At 47.1% G+C, this 14,364-nt stretch overlaps 1 protein-coding gene and 1 pseudogene across 1 annotated transcript in view; one reads left to right on the forward strand and one right to left on the reverse strand.

Annotated features, from left to right (window-relative positions):
* The window catches only part of LOC135214742 (intraflagellar transport protein 22 homolog), a 475,747-nt gene that overhangs the window by 129,149 nt on the left and 332,234 nt on the right, over positions 1-14,364 (forward strand). The window lies entirely within an intron of this gene.
* LOC135214517 (intraflagellar transport protein 22 homolog) overlaps positions 1-14,364 on the reverse strand; it is a 66,709-nt pseudogene that overhangs the window by 51,338 nt on the left and 1,007 nt on the right.

The raw sequence follows: 14,364 nt of genomic DNA on the forward strand, positions 1-14,364 counted from the left end.
CTGACACGTCCTTCCGACGTTGCGTTCGAGATGACAGTTCTCTTGAACTGCTATAATGATTCTCTTGACGCTTCTCCCACGTCTGTGCATGACGTCTTTTCGTCATCACTCGGTGGGGAAAAAAGGAAAGGGTACTTCCGCGTACACTTCAGGTGACGCTGACGCCCCCTTCGCTTTCTTGCTAGAAGACGGAGAGTCATCTGAGAAACTCTCCGGACTAGAATCCCTGTCAGGCGTCATATGGCGCTTCAGCGGTTTCGACAAGTTCGATTCCCTCCACCCTCGTTTAGGTGAGGGAGAGGGAGAGGACGAGAAACACTCGCGAAGGACGCTTTCTATAGTGCCCTTGAGCCGCCTGCAACGAAGCAGAGCTAGCTTAAGGAACGTCTGACTGTTGGGGATTCCCCACAACCTCCTTAAGGCTGTTTCGACTTTCCTTCTCTCTGTGTTCGTGAGCTTGGAAGAGGTCTAAGGCTTGGGAGTGTCGCAGGAGCCTGGGCACCTACTGGTGCTTGGAGGAGAAATGTTTCATTTTCCCTTTTTAAAGGGACGAAAGGCGGACCTACCTCTCTTCTCTGGAGCCTTCCTTCTTGCGGGAGGTCTGGAGATCGACCACCTCGAAAGGGCTGCGTAGAAGTGCTAGGTCCTTTCTTGTCCGATACTAAAGCAGGTTTCTTCTTCCTAGCTGACTGCGTCAGAAGATCCTGCGTCGCCTTCTCAGTTAAAGAGTGAGCCACGTCCTTCACTAACTTAGAAGGGAACAAATAGTTCGTGAAAGAGGGGTGCATATAGTAGAGCTGCCCTCTGCGCATGCGAGCACTGCCTTTTGTTAAGAAGGCGCCCTACACTGTCCTTTTTCTTTCAAAAGACCTGCTCCAAATAATGCAGAGACTTCCAAAGATCCATCTTGTACTGCTTTGTCGATGCACGACAAAATGCATAACAGGGCTTCAGGTTCGATTCCCTGCGAATCGTGAGCTTTCTTGGACATCACCCCAAGGGACCAATCCAAGAAGTTGAAGACTTCCAATACATGGAAAAGTCCCTTGAGGAGATGATCTAGTTCCGAAATACTCCAAGTAATGCGGCAGAATTAAGACTAGGACGCCTTGAAGCGTCAACTAACGTCGAAAAGTCTGCCTCTGTAGTAGAAGGGAGAGCGATACCCATATCCTCCCCCGTCTTGTACCATATGCCTCTTTTCCCAGCTAACCTTGCTGGAGGCATGCAAAATACTGTCCTGGTTAAGTCTTTCTTCGCTTCATCCAGGCGTCTAAGGCGTGTAAGCCCGCTTCATCGAGATGGTGGGCTTCATCTTCAGAGACGAACGTCTTCTTCACCTTCGCACTCGAAAAGAGACGAGCGCGGAGAAGGAGGAGCAGCCGGAGTCAACTCGTCTCCGTATTCCTCCAGAAGCAGGGTAGTCAACACCTTATAGTTGGACAAGCCCTCTCTTCCAAGATCGTCATCATCCGAGTTTCGTTCGAACTCGTGATAATCCTGAGTTTCTGTTCTCCTTTCAGAACTTTCCTCTTCTGGGGGAGACAAACTCCTGATCGGAGAGGGGCTAAGGGAATGAAAGTCTTTCCTTTTTCCCGTTCTGATCGACCTTGGAAGGCGTCACAACCTGCGGCTTCTCTCGCGCTTTAGAAGACGTCATGTATGACGCTTCCGCTCTCCGAGCGTCATGTATGACGTCTCTTGTTGACGTTTAGATGACGCTTCGCGTTTGGAAGACGCTTCGCTTTCTAAGGGCTTCCTACTCGGCGTCACAATCTTGGACGGAGCGTCACGTCTAAGCTCCTCTTGATTTGACGCTTCACTTCTCAGACGACTTCCGAGCAGGTGCGAGAGGACGAGACTTCTTATCGGAAGCGTCACGTCCTTCCGACGGGGCGCTAAAACTCCCACAAGAGATGACAGTTGTTCCTGCACCGCCATAATGATCTTCCTTGACGCTTCTCCTACGTCTAGTGCCTGACGCCTTTCGTCATCACTCGGGGAAGAAGCATGATGGGGTACTTCCTCGTAAGCGTCAGGTGACGTTGACGCCACTTCCCTTCGCCTTCTTAATAGCCGACGGGGCGTCATCCGAGAAGCGCTCCGGGCTAGAATCAATGTCTTGCTTCATATGACGCTTCAGCGGTCTCGATAAGTTCGACTCCTTCCACCCTCGTTTAGGTGAGGGAGAGGGAGAGGACGAGAAAAAACTCGCGAAGGACGCTTTTTTCTATAGCGCCTTGAGCTGGCTGCCATGAAGCAAAGCTAGCTGAAGGGACGTCTGACCGTTGGGGATTCCCTCCGACCTCCTTAAGGCTTTCGACTTTCCTTCTCCTCTGGGCAATGTGAGCTTGGAAGAGGTCTAGGCCTGGGGAGCGCCGCAGGGACGATCAAACGCCCCTCCACAACACTGATAGGGCTCACTTCACTAAAATTTTCACTATCACTAGCCTTACCTTTCGAGTCCGCCATCTTGGACTTCATGTCTCGAATCGTCGCTTTCAGATTGGCGATTTCCGATGCCGAATCCGAAAAGACACTCTGAGAATGAGATTATAGGGAGAATCTACAGTAGTAGGGTTAGAATTATTATTGAAAGGCTCAATAGGCCTTGAATTCACACCTTTCAGCCTTCTAACTCTATCCCTCTCTAACTTCTTCAAATAGAAGTCAAAGTCTTCCATTCTTCTGCATTCAAACTCTCGCATTCCTTATTACAAGTGTTAATAGCAGAACACTGCACCCCCCTACATTTACGGCATACAGTGTGAGGATCAACCGAAGCTTTCGGTATCCTCACCCTGCAGCCTACTATTCACACACATTCTCACACTCACATTAGAATCAGACATACTGAGAAAAATCCAAAAGAGTTATTCCAAAAAACCAGTCCACAGTAGCGAATGCCAAAACACGATCCAAATACGTCACCAAAGTCGAAAAAAACGCTGATCAAAGTGTTGAAAATGAATCCAAGTCAGGAGGTAATAACAACAATGTTGATACACCGGGCGACAGAGAAAATATGATAGAAAACGGGGATGGTTCCTAGTCCTGCCACCCAGGGCAGGCCGGTAGATCACCTGACCTACTGTAGCGAGTGGCGCGAAATTTGAATTTCTGTCGGGGACGACGGAGTCTAGCTATGTATATCGACAGGTAAGTTGATTGTATGAAAACGAAAGTATATTGCCAATGGGGGAAAGTCCACTGAATTGACAAAAACGTAATCCAGGAAGTCAAGCATTTAATTTTTCCGATTCCCCGTCTCAAACGAGGAAGGGGCAAGAATCCTGTTAAGAGACTGGCTTAACGCAGGTAGAACGACGATGTTCAATTCGGCAGCGTAGTCCCGACTAGAAACTAACAAAATCTATCATCTGAAAAACCCTTTTCAGATGGGCTAAAAAGCTTGCAAAATTATCCTGGGAAGAGGAAGAAACTCTCCAACCATCTTCCTCTCCCGTATCACAACTAATGCCTGCTAAAGCTTAAAATTTATTGGCAGTATGGCAAAGGAAGTCCTGTCTTGCGCTTTCCTGAAGAGCGTCCTTTTGATGAGTGCCTTTGCAAGAATCCCACTGAACGTTGCCGAGAGTCCTGACGTGCAGGACATCGAGCCTTACATAACCCGTAACTGCCTTATCGCAAAGTCTTGACTGCGGTAGTGGCAACTTAATTTATTGGCAGAATGGCAAAGGTTGCGGTAGAGCAAACGAGATCTTCCCTTGAGCTTTCCTTAACTCCATCCACCTATGCGAAAAGCAATATTAATTGACAGAGACCTCTTGAATTCACGAAACCCCGATGTCTTGCTGGGTTTTCGAAGAAGAAGTTGTCTGTTCACTTTAAACTTCCTCCGAAGCACTGCCTACTTCACATTCTTTGCAGGTGAGGTAGAAGGTATCACCGGAGGTAGAGATAAACATTCTTTAGGCCCATATCTGAAACAAGAGCTTGAAGAGTTCAACAGAACATTCAGCCAGGCGACACACCTGGCGTGCGCTGGTGCACGCTCGGCGTCCACTGGAGCGCGCTCGGCGTCCACTGGAGCGCGCTCGGCGTCCACTGGCGCGCACTTGGCGTCCACTGGCGCGCACTGGCATGGCACCCGCGCGCGCCTGGAGTCCATCCGAGCGTCCCGGGCGTCCGCTCTCAAAAAGCTTCCTGCTACTATGACTTCTCTTACGTATTTCTCGGTGGAAAGACGGACACGAGTTCAGGCGACGTTCGCCTTCTTACTTCTCACTGAAACGCATAAACGAGAGAGAGAGAGAGGACGTGAAGCGTCCTCTTCTATAAAGCTTCTATTTAGAGGGCGCGAGTCCTTCCGAAAGCTCCAACCCCCTGCATTGGGGAGGACGCTTCGGAGGACGAGAAGCGAATCTTTCAGGATTCGTGCACGCGCACGCACTTTGGCAGTCTGGGGATTTTCATCAGAAACTGCCGAAGGCACGCCAGATCGGTGGGGGTTCCTTGTAACCCTCTTAGGCTTTCGACATGCTCCCTCCCCGGGTCCTGGGAAGTCAAGCGAGGTCCCGGCCTAGAGGCGAAACGAGGCCGATCTGACGCACCCTCCACTACAGGGGAAGTGTATCACTGCACTTCTGCACTTCACTTTTACTCTCTAAAGCAAGCACTTTCGATTCTAAGATACGAATCGAAAGAGTATCAGAGAAAGGGCAATTCCTCTACAGACACTGCTTAGGGCCCGAAGGCAACACTGCAGGGTTAGGAGTAACAATTACAGAAGTAGCACTTCACAGCAATGAAGGAGAGCGAGCACCTCCTCGTAGACATATCATAGCCCGTAGGCCATACTACAGGGTTAGGCAAAATAAAGTCTACAGGAAGGTTAGCAGGTTCACTACCCTGACTTTTCGTTACTGATTAATTGCGTACAGACGAAATCATACGAATCAACGTCTTCCTTACGGAATTAGACATGTTTACTGAAATTAATTGCGACATACGAATCATATCTTCCTTACGGAATAGACAAATCTTACACATCCTTACAGACAAATCTCAACAAAGAAGCAAGACCCATACCCCTCGTACATACCAAGTGCGGATCTACCGAAGCTTTCGGTAGCCACACCCTATCTTTGCAGACAACCCCGTCTGAAACTAGCCTAACTAGATTCAGATATTTTATGCCAAAAAATGAATCAAATTCAAATCAATTTAAGATAGCGTATGCCTAGCCACAAATCCCACAAATCCAAGTAAATAAATCAAAGACAATTAGGATACTTAGCGGCAATGAAGTTTCCAAAATCCTAAGACGGAGGTACTGAAAACAGGTGTTTTCGAGCACCAGCGACAGAAAAATTATGAATAGAAAATGGGAATGGTTCCTGATACCGCCTCCCAGCGGCGGGAATGGGGTACTAACCACCTGGCCGACCACTGCGTGTGTCGGAAGTTTTTAAAAATTCTGTCGGACTTCAGAAAATACAGCTATATATATATCTGACAGGTAAGTTTCATGACAAAATGATATGTAATGATACAATTAAGTTTGTTCATACTTACCTGGCAGATATATATATACTGTATTTTTCCGAATCCGACAGAATTTAAAACACTTACGACACACGCTGTGGGAGTCAGGTGGTTAGTACCCATTCCCGCCGCTGGGAGGCGGGGTATCAGGAATCATTCCCATTTTCTATTCATAATTTTTATTTCCACTGTTCTCCTGAGGGGAGGTGGGTGGGTACTTGATTATATATATCTGCCAGGTAAGTATGAACAAAACTTAATTGTATCATTACAATATCATTTTGTTCATGAAACTTACCTGTCAGATATATATATAGCTGAATCCCACCTTTGGTGGTGGGAGTAGACAGAATAGAAGATTTTAGGGACATATATATGCAGATAATTGATATCTTGATTCCTTACCTGTTAGCATAGCTGACTTCGTGGTTACTGCCGCGTAAGTCTGCTTGTGCTACTAGAGTTGCCAGCGAGGTAGAGACCTATATAGCCTGGTGCACTCCAGATGATCTGTCAACAGGGCGAGACCACGACGTGACTAGACCATTGATCATACAAATGAGGGCAACGAAGTAAAACCAAACCACCTGGCGTAGCCTACCAAAAGTATCCCACATAGACTAAGCTAATGGAAGGGAGATCCGCCGCAGGCGGTCAACCCCACAACCATAACACAAGTTAAAAACTCCCCTAAACCATTAAAGGATAGGATGAGCGCTACCTCCTGCCCCCAAAACAGTGTCTGCAGCGACGTATGGTCCGAGCGAGTAACAATTTTCGTATGTTGCTTTCACCTCCCGCAGGTAGTGTGAAGCGAACACTTCGAATTGCTTCGCCAATAAGTGGCGCCCAAAAAAATATCTTTGATTGCCATATTTTTGTGAAAAGCCACCGAAGTAGCATTGCCCTCAACTCGTGGGCTTCCACTTTCAGAAGCTCCATGTCACTTTCACTACACTTTTCATGGGCTTCCTTAACCGTACTTCTTAAGAAGAACGCCAGTGCATTCTTCGACATCGGAAGATCTGGTTTTTTCACAGAGCACCACAAGTTCTCCGAAGAACCTCTGCATGCTCTGGTTCTCTGCAAATACAACTGAGAGCCCTGACAGGACACAGGACTCTCTCAGCTTCAGGTCCCACTAGCTCCGACAACCCCTTGATCTCGAACGTCCTCGGCCAAGGGTTGGAAGGGTTCCTCCGTTCTTTGCTAAGAACGTAGGACTTAAGGAACAAACTGCACTATGATCCTTGAACCCAATATGCTTGCTTATGACTTGAATTTCGCTAACCCTCTTCGCCGTCCGCCAGAGCGGTTAGGAAAATGGTCTTCTTAGTAAGATTCCTAAGCGAGGCTAAATGGAGCGGTTCAAATTGACTCGACATGAGAAACTTCAGTACCACGTCTAAGTTCCACGATGGTACCTTAGGTTGGAGAACTTTCACAGTCTCAAATGATCTAATGAGATCATGAATGTCTCTATCATTCGCTAAGTCGAGTCCTCTATGTCTGAAGACCACAGAAAGCACGCTTCTGTAGCCTTTAATCGTGGGAACGGCTAGTTTCGTTCTTTCCTAAGGTGAAGAAGGAAATCTGCTATCGGCTCACAGAGGTTGAGGTGGAGGAAATGCCCTTCCTTCTGCACCAACTTCTAAAGACAGCCCACTTTGATTGGTAACTGCGATTGAGGAGGGCCTCCTCCTTGCGGTGGCAATCGCCGTTGCCACAGGTCTTGAAAAACCCCTCGCTCTGGCCAACTTCTTGATAGTCTGAACGCAGTCAGACTCAGAGCGGGGAGGTTTTTGTGGTACCTCTCGAAGTGGGGCTGTCTGAGTAGATCTTTCCTTAGGGGCAGAGTCCTCGGAAAGTCTACTAGGAAGGACATCACCTCCGTGAACCAGTCGGCCGCTGGCCAGAAGGGGGCGATGAGGGTCATTCTCGCTCCTTCTGAGCAGCGAACTTCCTCATTACTTCCCCGAGGATTTTTGAATGGGAAAAAAGCGTACATGTCTAGTCCCGACCAATTCCACAGTAGGGCGTCTACTGCCACTGCTCCCGGGTCCAGAACTGGGGAGCAATACAGCGGAAGTCTCTTCGTTCGGGAAGTTGCGAAAACGTCCACATGAGGACGTCCCCACAGCTTCCATAGCGACCTGCATACTTCCTGATGAAGGGTCCATTCCGTCGGCAGAAGCTGTCCTTGCCGACTGAGAAGGTCCGCTCGCACGTTTTCCACGCCTGACACAAACCTTGTCAGAATCGTGACGTTTTGCGACTTCGCCCAAATCAGGATATTCCTTGCGATGACGAACAGAGAAGGAGAGTGAGTTCCCCCCTGTTTCCTGAGGTATGCCAAGGCTGTGGTGTTTGTCCGAGTTTATCTGAACCACTTTACTGGGAGACTTCCTCCTCGAAGAACCTTAGAGCAAGGTAAACCGCTGAAAGTTCTTTTAGATTGATGTGCCAGGACACCTGTTTTTCCCCTCTCCAGGTGCCTGACACTTCTCTCCCTCCCAGTGTTGCTCCCCAACCCGTGGAGGACGCGTCGGAGAACAACACTAGGTCGGGGTTCCGAAGCTTGAGCGAAAGTCCTTCCGCAAGCTTCTTTGGATCCAACCACCATTTGAGGTGCTTTTTCACTTCCTCCATCAAAAACAAGACCTCTTCTAGATCCTGTTTGCGTGACCAATTGCTTGAGAGGAAGAACTGAAGTGGTCGGAGGTGCCAACCTTCCCAGAGAAACAAACTTCTCCAGTGAGGAAATGGTCCCCAGCAGACTCATCCATTCCCTCACCGAGCATGTTTCCTCCTAGAAGGCCGACACTTTGTCCAGGCATTGAAGTTGTCGCCCCTGGGACGGAAAAGCCCGAAAAGCCACTGAGTCCATCTGAATCCCCAGATAGACTAAGGATTGAGAAGGAGTCAGATGCGACTTCTCGAGATTCACCAGAAGTCCCAGGGACCTCGCTAACGACAGAGTCGTGTGAAGTCCTTCAGACACCTGTCTTGCGATGAGGCTCGAATAAGCCAGTCGTCTAGGTAGAGAGAGATCCTTATTTCCGCAAGATGGAGCCACCTCGCAACGTTCTTCATAAGAACGGTGAACACCATCGGCGCCGTGCTAAGACCGAAGCAGAGTGCCCTGAATTGGAAAATCTTCCCTTTCAGGACAAACCGCAGGTATTTTCTTGATCGGGGATGGATGGGGACGTGAAAGTATGCGTCCTGAAGGTCTAACGAGACCATCCAATCCCCCGGTCTTAAAGCTGCAAGCACGGATTGAGGTGTCTCCATCTTGAACTTCTGCTTGGTAACGAAGCGATTTAGACTGCTGACATCCAAAACGGGGCGCCACCCCCCTGACTGCTTCGGCACTAGGAACAGACGGTTGTAAAACCCCGGAGAACTCCGGTCGAAGACCTGTTCCACTGCCTGCTTCTCGATCATTTGATCTAGCAGATCGTGAAGCACTTTCTGCTTTTCTCCCTGATACGACGGAGACAAATCCTTTGGTGTCGAAGACAGCGGGGGTAGCATCAGGAAAGGAATTCTGTACCCCTTCTTGACGATGTCAGAGACCAAGCGTCGGCACCTCTCTCTTTCCCAAGCTTTCGCGAAATGTAGAAGCCTGGCTCCTACCGGTGTCTGAAGGACTTCCCTCTCACTTCTTGCTCTTGGAAGGAGCGGGAGTCTTGCCTCTGAAAGAGCCTCTTCCTCGAGGGGCTGGCTTCGAGGAAGAAGCGGATCGAAAGGGCTTCGATTTCTTCAAAGCAGAGGACCCAGAAGACGAAGAAGTAGGGGGCTTCCTAGAAGACTGTGCCAGAAGGTCTTGAGTTGCTTTCTCCTGGAGACTGGCAGCTATGTCCTTTACCATAGACTGGGGGAAGAGATGTTCTGAGAAAGGAGCGAAAAGAAGATCCGCTTTTTGCGCTGGTGAGACCGACTTTGCAGTAAAATTGCAAAAAAAGTGCTCTTTTCTTAAGCAGTCCCGTGCTGAAATGAGCAGCCAATTCCTCAGAACCATCCCTGACGGCCTTGTCCATGCAAGACAATACACTGGACAGCTCCCCAGACTGATGGAATCAGAACTCCATGGACCTGGCATCCAATACTCCCAGGCACCAGTCAAGAAAAATAAAGACCTCTAGTGTCCTGAAGAGGCCTTTAAGGTGAAAGTCTAACTCGCTATGTGTCCACGAGACCTTCGAGGAAGACAAAAAAGATCTTCTTGGGGGGTTTGTTCTACAATACTACCAAAGTCTCCTTGAGCTGAGGCTGGAAGCTTAACTCCGACGTTTTCTCCCGTCTCATACCACATACCAGCTTTGCCACCGAGTCTTGAAGGTGGTAAAGCGAAAGAAGTCTTGCCTGAAGCTTTCCTCTTTTCCATCCAATCATGGACCTTTCTAAAAGCTTGCTTCGTAGAAAGCGACTTCTTCATTCTCACAAAGCCCGAGATCTTAGCAGCTTTGGAAGACGAAAACTGAGAGGGAAGAGTACGTGGAGCTTCAGGTTGGAAAGTGTCCGTTAAGACTGACTGTAGTAAACGAGTCAAAACCTTGTAGTTCGTCGAAACTGGAGCCAACTGCTGTTCTTCGTCCACTTCGACGAAAGCGTCACTAATTTCCTCTTCAGACACTGGAGAAGTCGGAGGAGTAAAGAAGAGTCCCGAGCTTCTCAAAAGAGAAAGAACGGCGAACAGGAAGAGTTCCCGCCTCCGCTTGTGCTTGCGGAAGTGGAAACTTGACGTCCGTAGGCGCGCGTTTGGCGTCCGAAGCCAATCTACTGGCGCCGACTGAAGCGCGCTCAAACGCCGCAGGTGTAGCAACCTTGGCGTCCACGAATTTTGTGCGCGCTGAGCGTCCACTGGTGCGCGCCGAGCGTCCACTGGTGCGCGCCGAGCGTCCACTAAAACTCGCTGAGCGTCCATCATGCTCGCGAAACTTGCACCGAGTCACGTTCGGCGTCCACTAAAGCGCGTTTGACTTTCACAGAAGCGCGCTCGGCATCTAAAGAAACTCGCTTCTTATCCACAAGTTTCGTAGCGGCGGAAACAACCGCTTCAACGAGAGCGAGAAACGAATTTCTCGCCTCCTCTAGAAGTTGCTGGGGAGCAGAACGAACTCTAGAGGGAGACTCAAACGGAGAGAGAGACGAGCGAGGAGAGGGAGAGGGAGAACGCCTCGACCTCTTCACAGGAAGATTGTCATCCTTCTTACGGCGACGTGGAACAGTCTCTCTCGAAGGAAAAACATCTCGAAGTTGCTGCTGAAGAGACTGGAGAATCTTGCTTGTAGGTGAAGCCTCCTTTTCTGGGGAGGGGCTGATCCTGTGAGCAGGAGAGTGGCGAGGGGACGCCTTCTTGCTACTCCCAGGAACCGCCACTTCACGCACCTTAGAGCGACTGCGGCGCTCGAAAGAAACATCTAGGGAAGACTCCGCCTCCGAATAATCCTTACGCTTCTTCTGCGGAGGGAAAAGCAGCAAACGCACTATCAGGCGACGAGCAAAGTTCCGGAGAACAACTTGGACGTGAAGCGTCCCGAACGCGAGCCGTCCTTTTCAGCGGACGTGATGCGGTATGAGAGCTCCACCCCTGCGCGGGGAGGAAGCTTCAGAAGAAGAAAAGCACTCCTTGAGAAGACGTGCACGCGCACGCTCCTTGCAGTCTGGGTAGGTTCGTCAGAAGCTGCCGAAGGCACGCCAGATCGGTGGGGGTTCCTCGTAACCCTCCTTCGACTTTCGACATGCTCTCTCCCCGTAATCTGGGAGTCAAGCAGAGGTCTAGGTCTAGAGGCGGAATGAGGCCGATCTGACGCACCCTCCACTACACAAGGGGCACTTTCACTGCACTTCTCTTCACTTTTGCTCTCCAGAGCTAACACTTTTGATTCTAAGTTACGAATCGATTCAAGAATTAGCGATAATGTATTACCTTCTACCAACACTGTCTCAGGGGCCGGAGGCAACACTACAGGGGTAGGAGCATAATCTACAGAAGGAGGGTTAGCAGGAGAATAATTTAAATCTTGCCTACCTGAAACACTCCTGGAGGAAGACCTCCTTAACCTATCTCGCTCAAGTTTCTTAAGATAGGTTTCATACGCCATTCATTCGACTCTGTTAGTCTTTCACACTCCTTACAACGACTTTCAAACGTACATTTCATTCCCCCTGCAAACTTTACAAACAGAATGTGGGTCTACTGAAGCTTCAGTAGCCTACCTCTACATTCAGACATGGAACAAAATCTAGCGCTAGCAGAACTAGACCCTGACATCTTGTTCAAAGAAAAATCAATACCAAATTCAAATCAAACCAAAGTCAACGTGTGCCAAGCCACCGATCCAATTCAGATACCAAAGAAAAAACCAAAGCCAAAAGGGATACTCAAGTAGCTAGTAAGTTTCCAAAATCTGGACGGATGGGGTGCTGCAAACAGGGGTTTGTTTCCAGCACCGGCGACAGAAAAATTATGAATAGAAAATGGGAATGATTCCTGATACCCGCCTCCCAGCGGCGGGAATGGGTACTAACCACCTGACTCCCACTGCGTGTGTCGTAAGTGTTTAAATTTCTGTCGGATTCGGAAAAATACAGCTATATATATATCTGACAGGTAAGTTTCATGAACAAAATTGTATGTATACTACAAATAGATACACTAATTTCACTTATTTCCCCAGTTTGGAGGGTAAACACATACCAATTGGCAACACTGATAAACAATAGAAGAGCGCGAACAACACCGTAGGAACTGTTCACAGCAAAACTGTTGATATTTGAGTCATGAATCTATTTACTTTTTCAACAACGAATATTTTCAAATTAATATTCATGAATATGTAAAAAATTTATGCAATTCATGACCTTATACTGCCATTTAACTATTTATTTAAATAATTATCTAGTGCACGCTTCTTCTTTTTCTTCTACCAAAGAATCATAGTTTCCTTGGATAAGTCGTGGTTGGAAGTCATCGCTTACGATTTTTGTGAAGAAAGTGCCCCAGCGTCTATGGGTACAAGTGGTGTGCAGATTTAGCACATGGAATGGGAAGATTATTGACACAAGCGACTCCACAAACATCGAGATGGCGTCAATCTTCTAAATATTCGGAGTTGTAAGTAAAAGTTTTTTAAAACGTCATGGAGATGTGTGTGCACTGCGTAGACCCAGACTTTTCATTACCCTCTATTTAATCTTAAAATATGACCTTAATTTCTAACTTTAGAGAAAATACTTACTTCGAAAGGATAGTAGAAGTCTCAAGCTCTTGCTCTCACCACCAACAACTCGTGAATGGTGCCCATCTCCGGTGTCAGGACGTGTTAAAGTACTTTTTCGTAGGGTGGATCCATGAAAGCATGAAAAATGTTCCACTCCAACAAATGCACATACATACCCTAGTAGCTACTAATTCACACACTTCTTCCGGAAGTGGCCGCGTTCTGAGAGAGGTGGCCACTTTGTCGCTGCTCAGTCATTTACCCTATTAAAATTATATTTTCACATACAAAATGCAACACAGGTTTAAAGTCAAACCTGACACCTATATATAGTAGGTACCCTCTTACCTATCTACCATTTTGAGTTTAAAAACTGTATGACAGCAATGAATGGCAAACTCTCCAGAGTCATGCCAATTTACCATTGTTCTCATAAGATTAGCTGGGTAAGTTTTACTAACTATCAATACCTAGGCTAGGTAGTAGGCTAGGTTAGCCTCTAGGTATGGGTACCCACCTTGACACCGCATTCAAGAAGTCTAACATGATTAATAAATATTTACAACATTTAACTTACGGCTTTTCATTTAACAAACGTACCTCAGGTGGGCCGACAAGGACGATTTTCACTTTATTCTGCATGACTTCAAGAACTACGGCTTCAACACTCAAATTAAGGCAACAAGAATGTTTTGGATAAATGTCCACTTACCAGAATATGAACTTTGAAGTTTGTCGAGTGTCAGAAAAATAAGAAAGCAGAAAACTTTTCATCCACCTTTCATAAGATATCAGTATAACAGCAGTATAAACCATAGTTCATTATTCGTAATGTTGACATAGTAAATTATTACATTTATCAAGTAAAACCATACGCATTCAACAATTTCTCTTATATTTCACCACCTAGCGTGTTGGGTGGCCTTTTAATGCCAATGTTGACCGTCACAGACCTGATTTACTATGAGAGAATTAATAGATGGTGATAACACTTACAAATCCATAACAAAATGTCTAGAGTGCAGGATTTGTAAATGTTAGCGTTATTGTTCATTCATAATTTTTTTCTAGTCTCAGCCGAAGAAGTTCTAAGACTTGCTAGCTCAACTCGTAATATACACATGTCAGTGTAGACATATTCTGATATTTATTTTATACGGCGCACTCCATATTACCTGTCAAATTCATACTTTCATAGTAATCAGAAAAAAGTAGTCTTTAATTTTTTTTAACAATTTGTTATTTTTAGTCTTTGTTACTTCAAGTGGACGTTTATTGTACAGTCTTGACGCGGCAAATTTAAAGGCTGTAAAGCCTAAATTCGATTATCATGTTGCTCAAATAACTTGAGTCATTTGTAACTATTCTTGAGCTGACTCTATCCACTGGCTGTATTATAAGTTGCAAGTCATTCAAGTATTTTCAACACCCAGCTTATTGAATCTTGAAAGATATTTTAAACATTTGTAGCTTTAACAAGGAGCCACTGCAATTCAAACAATAATGGAGGAACCCTATCGCACCGTACAGCACCGTTTTTATTTGATCTTGCCGCTCTATTTTATATATTTGCGACTCCTTAAGCTGTGTCTTAGGCAGATAAGAGTTGCAATAGTCCGCTCTCTTT

This window comes from Macrobrachium nipponense, chromosome 46, assembly GCF_015104395.2.
Source record: "Macrobrachium nipponense isolate FS-2020 chromosome 46, ASM1510439v2, whole genome shotgun sequence".
NCBI classification, from domain to species: Eukaryota; Metazoa; Arthropoda; class Malacostraca; order Decapoda; family Palaemonidae; genus Macrobrachium; species Macrobrachium nipponense.